Here is a 14,595-nt window from a genome sequence, read left to right on the forward strand (position 1 = left end):
TGGGCAGCCCAGTGGTTCCATGTTCAGTAAGAATGACACAGAATTAGAGCCGGACTGATGCCAGGATTTTGATTCCGGTGCCGATCCCGATTTTGGAGAATCCTAGACCATCGATTACCGATTTTGACCAATATTGCAACATTTTCTAATCAATTTATAAAACGTGTGATGTGATTAAAGTTTCTATTTGAGAACATTTAACTAGAATTCATTTATTTAAACACTACAACATTGCCAATCTACAAGTTAAGCTATTTTTGAAAAAAATGAAAACTTTTCAATATTTTCACCAAGAATGGCAAAATATAGGGCCGGAAAGGTTGAAGGTCGTTAAAAATCACAACACATTGGCTGAGTAACTGTGTAAAAAAGCCAAATAATGACCGGTATCAGTCTCATATATTGGTCGGACTCAGAATGGCCTGTTTACTGGAGAGAACAACGAAACAAAAAACATATATCCCAGTGGGCCGTCATGCATCTCTCACATAGCAGGTACAGCCGCAATCTCAGTCATTCATATTTAATTCCTCTGGAGTTTCCGGACAGACTAATGTGCTATTGATTTCAAGTCTCCTATTACAGAAACAGGGGTAGGGCTGAGTGGGGGGGACCGGAGGGGCGAGAGGGAGTGGAAGCAAAAGATTGAAAGAGGAGAGGAGGAGGGAGGAGGATGGACAGAAAGAGAGAGAAAATAGAGTGCAGTGGCTGAAACCGGCGAGCATCTCTAGGAAACATTATCATGTTCCATCTTGCATGGCACTGTGTTCTCTGCTATATCTGGGTGATCTACTTTTTCCTGTTTTGACGACCATCTTGGATAAAAATTCAGACAAATTCAACATGAAAGTACAATGAGAACACATTGAAGGAAAAGGGTTTTTGGTATATAGTTTATTTCGTTAACCACTTAAGCCTTATTTTATACCTCGGATATTCAAAAATAGCCAATCTACAAGCTCACAATGCCTCGAATCGTGATGCGTTGTGAGCTTGTTGACCGGCAACTTTCCAAACATTTTTTAAAGAACAAAAAATATTGACTTTCCTTTTTTTGTGTGCCTATAATGACATGCCAAAAATAGGGACTCCATGGTTACAGTGGTTAAATGTCTGAACGGTTACACAAAAAAGCACCAAAGCTCAAAAGCCCCATGATGTTCTTGCACCTCTTGTATTAATTATCCAGTATATATTTTGTGTGCCAGAAAGGGGAAAGTGGGCGGGAAAGGGAAAGCAAAAGAAGGGAAAAAAAGATTGTGTAAGAGCTTTGTGTATTTAAGGTCACTCTCTTGACATCAAATCAGACAGGACATAATAAAAGATTGATAACTACATCTTTGTATTTAACTAGGTGCAGAATAAAACATGTCCCCTGTACTATGCATGTTGATCCTCACACCATCTAAAGATAAACCTGCGTGTGCCCACACTTGAACATGAGGGCGTGCGCACGCACACACACACACTGACACATATAAGTATATATAGTTTTCTGAGCAGCCTATGGAAATGTTTGGAGTTAACATGCACTATTAATGTGTGATTTCAGCTACGTACCCGTGAAGAATATGAACTTGGGACATGTTATGCGCATAGCCACTGACACATAAACTGTAGTAGCACTCAACATACAGCTCTGCACAAACAGTAGCATGGAAAGCAGATGATAATCAATAAGTAAAAAGATGACAAGAGGTGTCTACTTCATACTCTTCCACCCACCAGCCTGTCTACTCTAATAATAGCCCCGAGACAACACATCCAGACAGAAAGAGAGAGAGGGACAGAAAACAGACAGACAGACAGAGAGAGGGAGACAGACAAGGGAGAGAAAGATAAAGAGAGGGGGGGGGGGGGGTAAAAGGAGAGAAAGAGAGAAATGAGGAGAGAGAGGGATTGAGAGAGCGAAAGGGAGAGGGAGAGAAAGAGAAAGAAAAGGGGTGAGAAAGAGAGATATAAGAGGAGACAAAGAGAGAGAGGATTAGAAAGAGATATGGGTGAAAGAGAGAGAGAGAGAGAGAGAGAGAGAGAGAGAATCCACGAGGGAGAAAACTAGAAAAATGCCAAATAAAACATACAGGGCTGAATTAGGCCAGCAGCCATTATCAACAAATGTCCTTTTAAAAGGGGGGAAATGTGATTTTGGAGCCTTTCCTAAAAGCAGTAGCCTAACTGCTTCAGTGCATGCTGCCATACAACCCTAAATCGCCTAGAGCCAAGCCTAGATCACTGAATTAACCTGGGGCTTCCTACACACTCTCAAATGCTCAGTGTTAATACAACTCCGGCAGTGTAAAAATCATCCCGGAAGTCCATTTCTACACTGTCAGAGTAATATTAACACTGAGGATTTTGTTGTGTGTTCTTTCCCATCCCCCAGAAACATCATCACAGTCTCTCTCTGTTTTACATACATGTGCGTGCACGCACGCACGCACGCACGCACGCACGCACGCACGCACGCACGCACGCACACACACACACACACACACACACACACACACACACACACACACACACACACACACACACACACATACAGGCAAATGGGAACAAACTAAGTCAGACATTCATGTTGGTAAAATTCTGAATGCTCAACTCGAGTGTACAAATTAACAAGGAGGATTTTACTGTGAACAACTTGAATAACAGAGAAATGCTGCGCCCTTGCTATATTACACTGTTCAAGTGTAATAATTAATACAACATTCAACAAGTTTTGTTATATAATAATCCCACAATTAGCATCACTTTGCGTGACTACCCCATACCCCACCTTGTGCCAACACTAAAATCTATAAACGGATTTTCTCAAGGCCTTGTCAAGCATTATGCTTAATTTATAATCCATCGGTGTTGCTTACCGAAAATATCAGTGTGGCTATACTTTCGGCAGGCAACACTGCCGTAAGTGGAAGTATAAGCCAGGCTACAGAAGTGGATGGGATTCCCTGATAATGTCCTGAGAAAATGGAAACCAACGTGTTAACCACTTAAGCCCTATTTTATACTTTGGTTATTTGCAAAATAGCAGATCTAAAAGCACACAAGTTGTGAGCAATTTGGCAAATATTTAGTTTTCTTTAATGTTTGAAAAATGTCACCTATGATGACATGCCCAAAATAGGGATGCCAGGGTTAAAGTGGTACGGTAAAGCAGGAACAAAGGGACGCCAGCGGGTTTCTTCAGAACAAGAGGAATCACTAATCACCACTAGTGGTAGAACCCCTCACAATAAGAAGATAATCAGTAGAATAACAAATGGGTTTTTAAGCAAAACGCAATGCTTGATCCTTTTGAGTCAGAATTGTACAATAGGTGCTTCAGATGCCCTTTTATCCACATGATAGATTCAGATGCCCCTGCTACCAACCAGCGCTCTAACGAGGGGCCGCAATTAAGCCCATTTATTCACACCAAGTGTGAACTGTAAGTGGGTGCTGCAGTCAGTTGAAAGACCTGGCCGCCTTTTGTGTTATAAGAGCCACTTTCATTCAGTAAACAAAGCAGAAAAAAAATACACAAGCACCTAATGACTAAATCTTGCGCGCACACGTGTGTGTGTGTGTGTGTGTGTGTGTGTGTGTGTGTGTGTGTGTGTGTGTGTGTGTGTGTGTGTTTCTGTGGATGTTCACGTATAGTTGCTATACATCCACAGAAAAACACACAAGAGACACAATAACACACACGATAAATTCCCTAGTGTTAATTCATACTCTGAAAGTGTACAAATGTAACCAAATGGACCGGTAAGGGTCCATTTGGTTACATTTGTGGACTCTCAGAGTTAAATGAACACTGAGGATTTTACTGTGCAGACTCCCTCTCGCTCAAACTAACTAACACACACATCCTGGCTGAGTTGAGTCAGTGCTTGACAGAAACGTGGGGGCGGGGTTAAGACGGACTGACAGTGGGGCTCCATCTCTATCCTCTTATTAACGCTTAACGAGTGCTTTCCTCATGCAATATTCATCGCCACTAATATCAGCCGAGCTCCGAGTAGAGCTAGCTACTTATGTAAGGCAATTATGTAAAATATCAGACAGGGCTCACATTCAGAAACTGACTGCATGGGAGAGAGCTTCAGGACAACGACAAAGAGAAGCGAGAGGTAGACGGGAAGAGGGTGATTAGGTTGGGGGGGGGGGGGGGGGGGGGGGGGTTGGGGGGGCTGGAGGATAGAGAGAAAGCAAACATTAAAAGGAGATAAGAAGAACTGGAAAACATCTGGAGCTCCACGCTGTACACAGTAAAATCCCAAGTGTTAAGTGTAAAAAAATGGACCTGTATGGTTTTTCCCCACACCAAACTCCAACGTGCAGCTTTTCACACTCTCTGGATTTTGCTGTGCACGTTCATGTATATAAACGCCCTCGCAAACATCCATCCACACGTCCCAATACTTGACCAGCCAGCGGGGTCAATGATGTGATGCAACCATCATTCTTCACAGCCAGAGACATCCGAGGACTCCTCAAGGTCAACTCGGGAGAATGAGGCAAAGGACACCATTGTTGATCGTAGGAGGCCTCGCATCAGCACCGCTTACAACCCGCCCACCTACCCAACGCACGCACGCACGCACACACGCACGCACGCACACTACAGGTATATCATTTTATTCCAAAGTACAATCACTGCTTATCGCTCTCTCTCTTCATCGAGTTGCAACGCTAATCGTTTGCGCGCGCGCACACACACACACACACACACACATACACACACACACACACACACACACACACACACACACACACACACACACACACACACACACACACACACACACACACACACACACACACACACACACACACAATCTTAAGCAATCTTAAGCAATCTTGAGCAAATAAATAAACACACACATAAATACACACACATAAATACACACACTGATTCATACACACTTGCACACAATCTTAAGCAAATATATAAGCACACACATAAATACACACACTGATTCATACACACTTGCACGCACGCACCCCCCCAGGTCAAGGCCCTATGGGGGTCTGTACAGAAATAGGTCATTTGTCACACATGATGACCCGGGGCAGAGGATGCATTATAGATGAGACCAAACAGCCTGTACCACACAGCCAGGGAGTAAGGAGGTGGAGCAAGAGCAATGACAACTCCTCCTCTGAAGAGGATATAACTTCCTAGTAAGATCATCTTACTCTGAGAGTGTATGAAATGGACAACATTTGATTACATTTGTACACTCTCAGAGTTAGAAATGATAAATACAGAGGATTTGACTGTGTACAGCTTGAATAACAGAAACGAGCGCTGCGTCCGCATAATCACAAATGACCTCAGAATCACAGCTCCACGTGTTACAGCTCACAACGAAATGTTCTTCCGCTATACGTTTTTTCCCCCCTCGCCAAACGCCAACCCATTCAGAGCCACGTACGCGGGGAATGGGACGCGGGTTAACACAGAGTCTGTCTAATTTGGTATTCTCATGTCTGCACCTGACCCTGTAGTCAGCCATCTGCCTAGCATGTCAGACAGAGGGGCTAATAGGAAGGTGTGGACATTATCCACTCATTCATTCACCCCATTAGTCCGCTTTGCTGACTTCATGTGTTGTTTGTGGGGGGCACAACCAACCCCCCTGCTCACCAATTTTGCTAATATATATTTTTTTATCTCTTCAGCTTTTGTTCCAGTGTTGCGACTCAAAAGTGTGGCCATAAGGTGCACTGGTGTCCTCACACTCACATTCAAACTCACACTCACATGCACACACACACACACGCACAAACACATGCTTTGGTATCTAAAGACAAAGACCCAAGTAGTGATTTTACTTAGCGCCGCTCCAGGAAAGCGTAAATGGCGGACGAGGGAGAAAGGAAAGCGAGAGTCAGTGTGGAGAAAGTGTGTGGAATAAGAGACAAGGCTGCTGTCTTCTGCTGCACCCATCTGTTCTGAAAGTGCAGGTGGAGCCCTATTCACTCAGCTCTGCGTGTGTGTGTGTGTGTGTGTGTGTGTGTGTGTGTGTGTGTGTGTGTGTGTGTGTGTGTGTGTGTGTGTGTGTGTGTGTGTGTGTGTGTGTGTGTGTGTGTGTGTGTGTGTGTGTGTGTGTGTGTGTGTGAGTGAAGGGGGGGGGGGGCAGGAAGAAAGGAAGGGCATGAGAGAAGGAGGAGGGAGCAGAGATGGAGGGGCAGGGATGGAGGAGGGGGCTCTGGGTGCTCTCTCCTGAAGGGGATAATGGGAGAGGAGCGCATAGCAATGGCTGCCATGTAGTACCCTCCCTGCACAATTAGCCAATCAGCAGCCCGCTCTGCCAGCCAGAAGGACGCATAAAAGAAGAACATTGCAGCAGCGGCACAGAAGGAGACTGCGAGAGTAGCAGGGAATTGCACACACACTCAACACACACACTATCGCAAACGCAGCCGAACCAGAACCCCCTCCCCTGGACACACCCTGCTGAGGATCACTGCTTCTGTTTTTTTTTTTTTTTTTTTTTCTCATCTGAACGGTCGCCCACGCCGCTCGGAGGAGAACGCTCTCCCTCATCATCATCATCATCTTGAAGAAAAAGAGCCTTTTCTCCTCATTTTCACCCTACAGAGGACACCTACAATCTCAAAGGACTGAGATCCCCCTGGCGAAGATTGTATTTTTTCCTTTTTTTTTTTCTTTTTTCCCTTTCTTTTAATTTGGACACAACAACGATACGCAGAGCGTATAGGCCATATATACTAGGCCACATACAGACTCAACCTACAGCTTCAAGACCAGTGCAAATAAGGCGGACCTAGACCACTTTCATTGTACGTCAAGAATGGTTACTGTACGTATACCTTTATTTCTCTTCTATTTATTTTCAAGGGGGATGCTCTAGCATCATGGGATATACAATGTTCAATCCAGAATCTCTGTCTGTCTTGTATGTGCTGTCTATGTGCCACATAATACAAACATATATTTCTTCATGTAAGTCTACAAATATTTACATAAAATAACATCTTAAATAGGACTCAAGCATCTACATTTGTATGGAGAACACCAGCCAATTGCTTACACATACAGCATAGATTGGATTAGGGATTAGTGGCCTAGGTTTTTGTCCGATGCTGGTATTACTATGACAAGATTAACGATCAATAGAGGCAATTGGTAATCTTATACTGAGTGGTGCGCCATGCGCGGCTTACACTACAGTCTGCGTTCAGCATCAGCGACTCATAACGACTTTCTCCTGCCATTTTACACACACAACACTTCATGTTTCTGCACCATCTAAATGTCGCAGTTTTGTAACGTTTGACTAAGCACCGTGTGGCACACGGGCGTCAGCGAAGGTGACTGCATTCCGCAGGAATAAAAAGAGGAGTGCTGGGGAGGCAGAAGGGCGTTGGGGCACAGGAGGCTCTGAGGCCCAATGAGCGACAGACAGAGGCGGAGGAGACTGGTGCAGCAGCACTAGGGATGCTGGAGACTGGCTTTCAGAGACAAAACATGATGCCTTGGAGGCTGAGGGCCCATCGAGAGTAAAGCAAAGAAAAGGGTCGAGTCACTCAGAGATGGGGGGAGGGGGAGGAGAGAGAGAGAGAGAGAGAGAGAGAGAGAGAGAGAGAGAGAGAGAGAGAGAGAGAGAGAGAGAGATTACGCATCCGTTGGTTTGGATTGAATCAGGCAAATCGAAATTCCTAAGGGTTTCCCGTTGCGATGCAACCGAGTAAATGGGCTGGAAATTTCAGAGGCTGCGAGATTATAAGGACAGATATGGACATCTCCGCAGTTTCGGCCCTGTTTGAGCCGCGTTGTGTTGGATAAAGGGGAACATATTATAGCACATATATAGCAGTGATAAACGAGCGTTGCTCGGCTGAACTGGGCGTGTCTCTGCTGGACCTGAGCACATAATGATGCTGGCTGGGGTTCGGCCTCAGAGCCGATATGAACAAACGCCCTACACAGGATTGAACTTGTTTAAACCAGTGGTTCTCAAACATTTTCAAGTCAAGGACCCCCAAATGAATATGTATTTGTCTGCGGACCCCCATCTGAAAATATCTTTGTGCCAGCAGGGACCCCCATACAAGATGTGTGTTGTGAAAATGTTTCCAAAAAAATATTCCAAGATTTTTGTTGTTGAAAATAGCAGATCTACAAGCACACAACGTGCAATGCGTTGTGAGCTTGTAGATAGTATTTTTAAAGGGCGAAGGGCTCGCTTCTTTTGGTCTTAACTTGTAGATAGAGGCCTATTAGCTGCCTGCAGGTGGAATGCTTTATCTGGCTAGACCTTGTGTGTAGGCTAAATAAATGAATCGTTGATTGTTCAGCCATGGACTGAAATATCAACAAAGCGTGTTCACCCAACCACAGGCTATCAGTGTGGGCTATAGGCCTACTGTAGGCTTTACTATTTTAGCTGTTGACTTCTTCAGGGGAATATAGCCAAATCTACGTTGGCAAAATAGTCAATCTTCACAGGCCTATAAGAGAGTTTTGGACAATGCAAATAATCGTCTTAGTCCATTCTGAAATCAATGCTGTAAAATAACATACAAAATATGATTGAACAAACACGCTATATTAAGAGAATATACACATTTTGTAGTCAATTATGTTAAATTTAAACAGAATAGAACAGAACAGAATTTAAAAACATCATATGGTTATTTTCAGAGGGCCATAAAACTATATTCATTTTGGCTAGTGACACTGGGAAGGCATTGAGGCATTCCATCAGCCTAAATGTCTTAGTTGTCATATTCTAAGGCCTATTGTGTTCTTTTGTCGCACCTTGCTTGCTTGCTTGCAGGCCGAGAGTTGTCACTCAGACGGGCATATCTCTGTCCACATGGTCCGCAGTCCTCCATGAGCGTGTCTGTACCGCAGTGCCAACAAATAAAACCGTTGAGTCAGATAACCTTTCTGAGGCACTTACACAATCCAAGGACAAGGACAGCACACACATGCCATCAATGTAAACGACTCAAAAAACACGTTTGGTAGGCCGATCCTCATGTGGAATCAATCATTTTGAGTGATTGTTAAAAAGTGTATATAGCCGATATTTTATGGCCCATGCCTTATGCATATTCAGTGGATCGTGTAGCCTATAAGTTTTATTTTATAGCCTGGTATGGTATTGGGTAGGCCTACACTGCAGACAAAGCTAGACTGTCTAACAAATAGGCTATTAGGCATAGCCCATATACAATGTTGTTATGTAAGTCTGTAATTAGTAGTGTTTTGTAGGCCTAAAGCTCATAAAAGCAGAGAGAAGCATGCATGCATGCAGGCCTACTAGTGCAATCGCAGAGACCACCGTATAATTTCTGACCTTTTAGGCTAACGATGTTGATAAGCAAATTAACAATTTAGGCCAGTCATTTTAATAAAACAGTGGGAATAATTACCCCTTTAGAAATTGTATTTTTGGGGCTTTTTGACTTTCTCAGGGGAATCAGAGCTGGCAACTGTACCATTCATTGTTCCCGGAGCGTCCTGTCCTGCAGCCCCTGGCCGCGACACAAAGCGCCACTGTTGACATTAATATTCATAGTGCTGCCATAGTCTGTGCGCGACAGAAGAGGAGGAACGGGTGGCTCTTTTGTTTGGCTGTTTCAATACGTTTATTCAGCAAAAAGGCGCTTCGGTTTGTGAATACCCGCAGAGCCTAGACTAGGCTATACATCTCGTTTCCAGTAAGAGAAGTAGGATTCTTATTATTATTAGGGATGTAGGCTAAATAACCGTTTATTAATTAACACGCTGAGCAATTAAATCATGTTTCTAACGCGCGTTCAGACGTGATAAAGTTGAACAAAAAAAAAACGTCTCGACGGTGTTGAGATTGCACGGGTCTTTCTGCTCTCGTACAAAATAGCCCCGAAAGCCACTCCCTTTTTTCAGCACGCTGGATAGCGCCCCGCATGTAGTCTACTACTACAACTAGCAGGCATTCTCTCCCTCGTCTCTGACGCTGTCTGCTTTGATCTGATCCAGTGGTTTTCAACCCTTTTCATGTCAAAGTCCATTATTTATTCGGCCTTTGAGCCACGGAACCACCATTCGATGAGATTTTGCCTCTCAGACCCCAAGACATAGAATATTTTGTTCTCGTTGGATTTTGTCCACAATTCCATGCTATATTGTTGTGGTACCATAGGAGAGATAAAAACAATAATCTTACTATTGAGAGAACAGAAATCTTTTTCCTACAGAACCTGAACATATAAAGCAAAGACACAGTGACAGTGACAGTGACACGAGCTGTGACTCCTGTTGTTTTACAGCTGCCTGCCACCATGATCCTTTAAGCTGCAGGGAGTGTGGCTAATGCCCTTTGTTTAGGATAATCCCGTAATCTGTGTTATTTAGAAGGCCCATTTACATTTCAGACTAGCATTCAAATATCATTCATGCCTCCTAGAAAATAACGTAGAGTAGCCTACAAATAATTGTAATGAAATTATGTTCTGATATACTGTATGACTGAAGAATGTGTGTGTGTGTGTGTGTGTGTGTGTGTGTGTGTGTGTGTGTGTGTGTGTGTGTGTGTGTGTGTGTGTGTGTGTGGTGTGTGTGTGTGTGTGTGTGTGTGTGTGTGTGTGTGTGTGTGTGTGTGTGTGTGTGTGTGTGTGTGTGTGTGTGTGTGTGTGTCTGTATGTCTGGGAGAGAGCACCGAGAGAGGTGCAGCGAGACACACACACACACACACACACACACGCACGCACGCACGCACGCACGCACGCACGCAGCACGCACACACACAAACACACACACACACACACACACACACACACACACACACACACACACACACACACACACACACACACACACACACACACACACACACACACACGTTGAAATTTTAAATCCTCCTTGTAAAATGATATCATTTACAATCACCAAAGCTCACAATAATTGAATAATTATCAATGCGATTTGTTTTCTTGGGTGCAACTAGATTGCATGATCTCTGGATCATGATCCCGAAAATTACACAAAACCCCAAAATCCCAAAGCACTCTTTTCTGTCCTGGTATTGATAGTCATTGATCGCCATCTCTCAGTGTGTTTCTCAAATACCTAATTTCACAGTACAAATCTTCAGTATTTCACTCTGAGAGTGTACAAATGTTACATTTGGTTAGAGATGGAAAAATGAACACTGAGGATTTTACTATGTAAGGTAAAGTTAAGGGTTGTTCGTGATTCTTACTCTAGTGACAGTGCTCTATGCACTGAGTTCAGATACGACTAACTACATTTACATTTACACAGCAAATTCCATGAGTGTCGATTTAACTCATAGAGCGTAAAAATGTACTGGGTCCATTTTTACACTCTCAGAGTTACATTAACACTCAGGATTTTGCTGTGCAGTCATGTAACGGTTCTGTTTTGTAATTGAAAAGTGTACAGTGTAGGTGGTACAGTATGTGTGCTTGGCAGAGGAGGCAGGCTCTTGTTTGCGTGCGAGTCTGGGTTCATGCATTTGGAAAGAGCAGGCAGCGCTCTCGTTGGCGTGCAAAGTCTGGGCCCATGTGTAGGCGATGATGCTGATGCAATACATTAAATATTGAGGGAGATCTCTCAGACCCCCGAAATAGAAAAAGCACAGTTGGACAAAATGGTTGGCCCAACTACCTGAATCTGTCAAGAATTTTAAGTTGGCAATTTATGTGTTCTCTCCGGGGGTTTTAGTGTCTAATGTGGCTGCATCCAGTGCCTGTGTATAAAGTGAGAGTAAATCTGTAATGACTTGTACAGGCTTGCGTTTCAGCCTGTTTTGAGATTTCTCACAGCACAACAACCCTTAGCAATCATCCCTTAATCCTAACATACAACTGTCAAGCTGTATCCATTGGCGTTTACGGTATTTATGATTAGTTTGTAAGATGGATCGGATGTAACAGTACCATTTTTAAAAACGGGTGTCAAGAAACTTCAACAACACCCACCAGTCCTCTCTTTTTCTACATGATAATCTGAATTTTAAATGCAGTTAGTGTCAGTCAATCTGTGTAGCCGGCCTCCCCTCAACTGTCTCTGTGAATTATATAACGTCTACACTGTGCTCTGAGGATAGTGGTTTGTCATGCCGAGGTTTATTTCAGTTTGAGTCACATTTGTTCTAATGTGGAGTTGTCATATTAGGGACACATTGAAAATAGCTATTTTTTACAGTACAGTATCTGAGCTAATATTGCATATCGTTGCTGTCGGATGGAAACCTCATATGTCCAAAACTGTTACTTTTCAGGATTCCAATTTAAAATTGGCAAAAAAAGCAGGTCTACATCGTGTCACATCGTGAGGTGTTTTGAGCATGTAGATCTGCTATTTTTGCTACTTTTGTGTGACGCTGTAGTATGATGAAGTAAGGCATTCATTTACAAAAATAACCCATAAAAAGTTGGAATATGGAGATAAGAGATTTATGTCTGAGAACAATGATATCATTATATATACACATTTCATTTTTTTCCTATATGTATTAATCATACCAATTAGTACAGAGACACCTGCATATATGAATACCGTTGCACACAGATAAGCAAGCATGTGAACTATTCACCATCATATTCATATGATTAATAGCCGTTCTACTAGTCAGTGCCTTTGTGCACAGGTTTTAGCTTAAAGCGTTTTATTTTTAGCAGTTTTTGTCATTTTTCACACTGTTCCACTTCTTTTCTCTGTGTGACGTTCTCACCATGTCAACATTAATTTGACTTAAAGATAACCTCCTGATTCACACATATATACATACACACACACACATACGTGCACGCGTATGTGTGCACGCTCTCCAACACACAAGGACACGGCGCTCATTCAGGCATTAGAGGAGGTGTTACCTGGACAACTTGAGTGGAGGTCATGCTCAAAGCGAGAAGGCAGGTTAGAGCCCTGCAATCCACACAGGGATTTGAGAATAGCTTCAAAGCAACACATGCTTTTAAGGCTATGTGATCATACTGGAGATGGAAAATATAGCCCGATGGTTACAACAAAAGGGACTAGTGCACCAATAAGAGGAAGCTAAACTCCTGTAGATGTGATGGACCTGAACCAAATGTAGAAATGTATTTTCGGTGTTCTCTCTGCATTGTTTGTTTGTTTGTCTGTGGTAATTTTAGCTGGAGGGAATACTGTCATACCTCCAAAAAACACATACTAAAAAGGACTATATTCACTGTAGGTGTAGACATCCTTTAATGATGTCTAGGTGCCATTCAACTCAGTGCTTCCTTCACAACAGAAAATCTTAAATAATTCTTCTATAGAAGACGGTTTAATTAAGTCCCTGGACTAAAGATACTTTGGTCTACCTTTTGAGACCCCATGAGATTTATGGGAGATTCATTTAGCCCCACTGACAGACACAACCAGCTGTGAGACAGCAGCCACAACTCATTTTCTAGAAACCAGCATAATAATTCACCTTTGGACCACACTATGAGTAATACACGGCACAGTGCATGTAATAATGTTGTGTTTTTAGACACTGTGTTAACTATGCAAAATACCACAAGGCTTACCACAACTGGCTCACCTTTACAGGTTCTCGCCCCTACACCATCGGTGAGTCAGTCTCCTTCTTTTTCTCGCTCAAGGCACCTTCCTCCAAACTGGGCCTGAGTTGAGTGGCTTCTTTAGGTTTATAAATGGACACACCCCATCCTCGCTGTTTAGTTGATTATCTATATATTGTATCTGTTACATGGATATAAAAAAAAGAAACTAGCATTTTGTTTCAAAGATAAAATAATCTTATCCACATTATGCTTTAAAAATTGCATAGTTACATTCAGTCAGTCAACATTTTGACAGGTAAAATACAATAAATAAAAACAGCTATAACACTGTGAAAGTAGATACATTTAGATGAATCCATAAATGCAATTACATCGACTTCTTCTTCTTTTTCTTAAACATTTGATGTTCAACCTTGAAAATAGTATACAACTAAACACTTTCAACTTCAATCAGGCACTTTGTCCATATTGCTCATTGGACTAAGGACTTTCACATCAGCATGCTGGAGATATCATTTTTTATAACTTGTTTTGAGGTTTAAGTGTTATCTCCTCTCATTAATGTTGAAGGGATGCGTCCTTATATTTGTGTTGGTTAAATTATTCTTGTATGGGGAGGTTTGTCCTTGAATTCAATAATACACTCTACTTCGTTTGAAGGTAAATGGATGATCAAATCTATAATGGTGACGTGGAGGTGAAATGAATGCAACAAATAAAACAACATGTTTTAAGTTTAACGGGGTAATTCACAATTTCATCACATTGAGCAGCCATACAGACTGTCCAGTGTCGGCAGTATCAAGGCTTACAATGAAAGAAGTCATAGAGGGACAGAGAACTGGGTGTTGAATGAGAGGTCTGGAAACAGGGAAGAAAAGTAGAGCAGGAAGTTTTGTTTCTGCCGCTGCACACAGACGTTCCTTGAGAATCCCCAGTGGATCGAATGAAGCAACATGGTGTACACCAAGGCAACGCATAAAACACACTGCCATTGCGCACTAGCCCACACTCAAACTCACTTGCGAGAAAAGTAAAGGAAACCAAACAAAACTAGCTGAG

This window comes from Gymnoscopelus microlampas, assembly GCF_963454915.1.
Source record: "Gymnoscopelus microlampas genome assembly, chromosome: 11".
In the NCBI taxonomy this organism is placed as follows: Eukaryota; Metazoa; Chordata; class Actinopteri; order Myctophiformes; family Myctophidae; genus Gymnoscopelus; species Gymnoscopelus microlampas.